Source organism: Hipposideros armiger, unplaced genomic scaffold (genome assembly GCF_001890085.2).
Source record: "Hipposideros armiger isolate ML-2016 unplaced genomic scaffold, ASM189008v1 scaffold_901, whole genome shotgun sequence".
Classification (NCBI taxonomy): Eukaryota; Metazoa; Chordata; class Mammalia; order Chiroptera; family Hipposideridae; genus Hipposideros; species Hipposideros armiger.
Window position 1 is genome coordinate 531,079 of NW_017732251.1, and position 4,388 is coordinate 535,466.

Sequence of the window (4,388 nt, forward strand, 5' to 3'; positions counted from 1 at the left end):
TTATAGAGTAGCAACGAAAATAATTTTATGGTTGGGGGTCACCACAACATGAGGAACTGTATTAAGGGGTCACGGCATTAGGAAGGTTGAGAACCACTGCTGTAAATCTTTTTTGTACATATATGTGGAAAGTGTTAGGATGGCAACCTCGGCAGACATATATGTACCTTATTATTTTTAAATTTCTGGTTGTAGGCCTCCTCCCTCTACTCCCACCACTCTCTGCCTATTACAGATACCTTTCCTTTAGGAGATTTTAATCTCTTGGGAATAAAGCCTGTGTACAATAAAGATGTGTAGAAAGTGCTGAAATGACATTAGGAGAGACTTGCACCTAAAGGGATTTGTGGGGCTTAAGGGAAAACTTTTTGCATCATCTGTCAGTCCGTTTCATCCATCCGTCCGTCCATCCACCCATCCATCCATCTAACATTGACTAAGAGCAGCTAAGTGCAAGACACTGCTCTAGCCATTGGGTATACTCATATAATCATGGACAAGAAATCAAGGGCTCTGCCCTATCAGGGTTTATATTCTAGTTGGGGAGGATATCGAAAAATAGTTCATTACATAAGTAAGAGAACCAAGACTTTTCCAGCAGAGAAATAGGATATAAAGGCTCGAAGGCAAGAAATAGCATGAAATATAACTAAACCCCTAAGAAACAATATGGTTGGCTCATAGGATGTGCAGTAGGAAGGCAACAATGGAAGGAGATGAGGCTGGGCCAGCCATGCACAAGGCTGAAAGTTTGGGTATATCCTGCTGAAGCAGGATTTTTTTAATGTTTGATTATGTGTATCAGGATCGTGGTCTCGTGGAGGCGAAGAATAGACACACAGACCAGAGGTAAAGGTGCAGAAAAGGACAGTTTATTAGAAGAAAAAATACATTTCAAAAAAGCAGAAGCGGGCCCAAGCAGTAGAGAATGGCTCAAGGACCATTATTAGAAGAGAAAGTATACTCTAAACAGTTTGGAGCGGGCTGAGCAAAAGAAGCTCAAAAGCCCATATGTTCCTTATTTTTAAAAATCACCAGCAACTCTACACTGAAAACATGAAAAAGATTAACTGAATAAATTTAACATCAAATTACAAGGTTATACATGATTAGTCATAGAGTAGTATTTAATTATACCTGAATGTTATTACATACAATTTTGGGGAAAATATCTAAGGCTTTTGAGTTCCTGAAATTCTAATTTTGCCCTATACTGAAGTATACTCATTATCTTATTTTTTGGTCTGGACAAGAACTGAAAAAGAGAAATAACCTAGAATTCGGAATGAACAATTCTCGCTATATATATTTTCCATGTATATAAGGAAGGTTCTGTAGCTTTCCGAGAAATACGGACTTGAACTAAATACTGAACTACCACCAAACTCTTGTGCATATTTGAAAGTTTTTANTTTTTTTTTTCAAAAGATGGAAAGGTAATGCTTGTAAATAAGTAACTACAAGTTGGGGAAGGAAGTTGTGATGTGGCCATAATTTCCAAATTTTTAATGTGCTGGGTTCTGTTTATTCTTTTTTAATGAAATACTTCAAAAATTTAGGAAAGTATACATTTCATCTTTGTACTGAGGAGTACTAGAACATGCCACCCCAAAATGTGCCTCTTTGGGATATGGATTATTTTGAGCTAAAGGTCATTGAAAGCCAGCATGAAAAGTTATAAAAACAGGGTGCAAGTTTTCCTTTCCTAAAGGAAATTTACATTTATAAAGTACTTTTCCTGGTCATCTTCCTAAGGCCCCAAACCTCCTTTGTTGGTATGGTATTTAAACCCAAGTTCTAACCACCTGTTTTGGTTACTCCTTACTGAGGGTTCTCATCTGTACATGTGTGTTGCACATGCTAATAAACTTGTTTTTCTCTTGCTAATCTATCGTTGGCCAGTCAAATTTACAGCACCCCAGCTACAGAACCTAAGATGGGCAAAAGAAGAGATTTTTCCTTCCCTACAGTATATACTGATGTGGGGAAGAAAAATAATTTTCCCTCTACCCTACTGAGTTCTTGGCTGAGGCTCCTGTAATAAAAGATTAGAAAAATAAAAAAAGGAGTTTAACATGTATACCTCACATATACATGAGAGATACCGAGAGAAAAATGACTAACTCCCTGAGTTAAGCCACAGGCTTCAATATCATCTTCAGCTAAATACAAAAGAAATGAGGGTGTATGGAGGACAGTTCTGGGGAGGCTACCAGAAAAAGCAAAGTTAACAACAGTAAAGTTTGTTATACAGACTTAAGTCAGTCCCTTCTCCATTTATCACCTCCCCACCCTGTCTTTGGTCTACCTAGCTCAGTTTTGGCAAGAATCCTGCTAAGTCAGGTTAATGAGAATTCCCCCACTTTGATATCTGACCAAATTCCTTAACCTCAGCCTTTGATGTATTAAGCCCTAGCCTATCCTCAGCAAGAATCTCCCTGCCCTTGATGTCTCCACTAATTTTATATCTGCTGACTCCTTCATTCTGCTGGTTGGCTATAAATCCTCAGCTGTCTGCTGTATTCAGAGTTGAGCCTGATCTCTCTCCTGTATTGCAATGTTCTTAGAACAATATTCTTGAATAAAGTCTCAACCTGTTGCTCCTTACTTGCTGACATTTTAACAAGTATCAGAATAATTTTTTCTTTAACAATACCACATAATCAATCCTAACACTTTCATATTTAATTTTTAAAAAGAAATAAAACGTTACATATGCAACTGATGCATATGAAAAGATTTTCAATGTCATTCATAATACAGCAAATAAATGAAAATTATATATATATTGAAATTTGTTTATCTAACAGACTGGCAAAAATCCAAAAGTTTGATAACATACTCCCCTGGAATTTGTTATCCAAATTTGTTATCAAATTGTACAGCAAATGGAATTTACATACATTTCTGGCTGGATTGCAAAATGCTAACTCCTGAGGGGGGAGGGATATTTGGTCATATCTAGCAAAATTACATATTAATTTACCATTTGACCTAGAAATCTAACTTTTGGAAATATATCCTAAAATAAAATGTATGTTCATGACTATTCATTACAGCATGATTTGTAATAGCAAAAGATTGGAAACCACTCAGATGTCTATCAATTAAGGAAGTAGTTGAATACATGATGGTACATCTACACAAAACAAAACCATATTACCCAGCTCTGTCCATAATTCAGGTTATAAAAATGATACAACTCAGGCCAGCCAAAAGGCTCGTTGGTTAAGAGTTGGCTTGGGAGCGTGAGCTCTGTGCAGCAGGGCCACCGGTTCAGATCCCACATGGACCAGTGACGCTGCACCCTCTACANATGCAATATATAGATGATATATTATAGAATTGTACACTTGAAACCTATATAATTTTATTAATCAATGTCACCCCAATAAATTTAATTTAAAAAGACAGGTAGGAGGTTGGAATTGGAACTGTTTTCTGAATGACGAAGCAAGGTATTTCAGTTTAAGAAAGAACACTTTAAAAAGGAACAAATATGGGCATTAGAATCTTAGTAATCATAAACTGACATTTATTGAACTTGCATGTATGAGGTGTCTATACACATGATCTTATTTTAGACTCACTGCAATTTAAGAAAGACAGTATAGCACAGGGATTTAAAGTGCAAGCTTTGGGTTCAAATCACAGCTGAATAATCTTGGCAAACTGTTTAACATGTGTGCCTCTGTGTGCATCTGTGTGGAAAGGGGATAATATAGCAACATCTCATAGGATTATAGTAAGGATTTAAAGAGTTAATTTTGTACACACACACACACACACACACACACACACACCATCTCAGAATGAGCAAATATTATTAAGTTGATACCATTCTTGTTTTTTAAAGATGAAAAAACTGAAGCTTAGAGAAGTTAAGTATATTGCCTAAGGTCTCAGCTGGCAAATGAAAGATTTGGGAGGAGAATCCACATTAACTACTACCAGAAATTGAAAGACGCCTTAGGAGTTTTTTAGCTTAGTAATCATCCTGCCACCAGGATATTTGAATCATCTCTATAAGGTACCCCTCAAAAGTGCTTATCTGTCAGCTTTATTGATCTTTGTAATAGGGGTCAATACAACAGAATTTAAGTCATGCCCCAAAAGAGTGATCCCATCTATTAATATTTTGTCAAGCCAAATTCTAATTCAAGTTAGCTTAAGCATATTATGTCATATCATACTATGATATGGTATAATACCATACTTATTGTACGATTTTGTAAATAATTGTAGGCACTTATGCAAAATAAATATACATGGAAAAGCATTGTTAAGTTTATTGATAAAGCTTTTTCAATAACACTTTATCAACCAATAGCTATTAAGTGTCAAATTGTAATGTGGGCATACTCAAAATACTTTGAGAGGTCTTCATA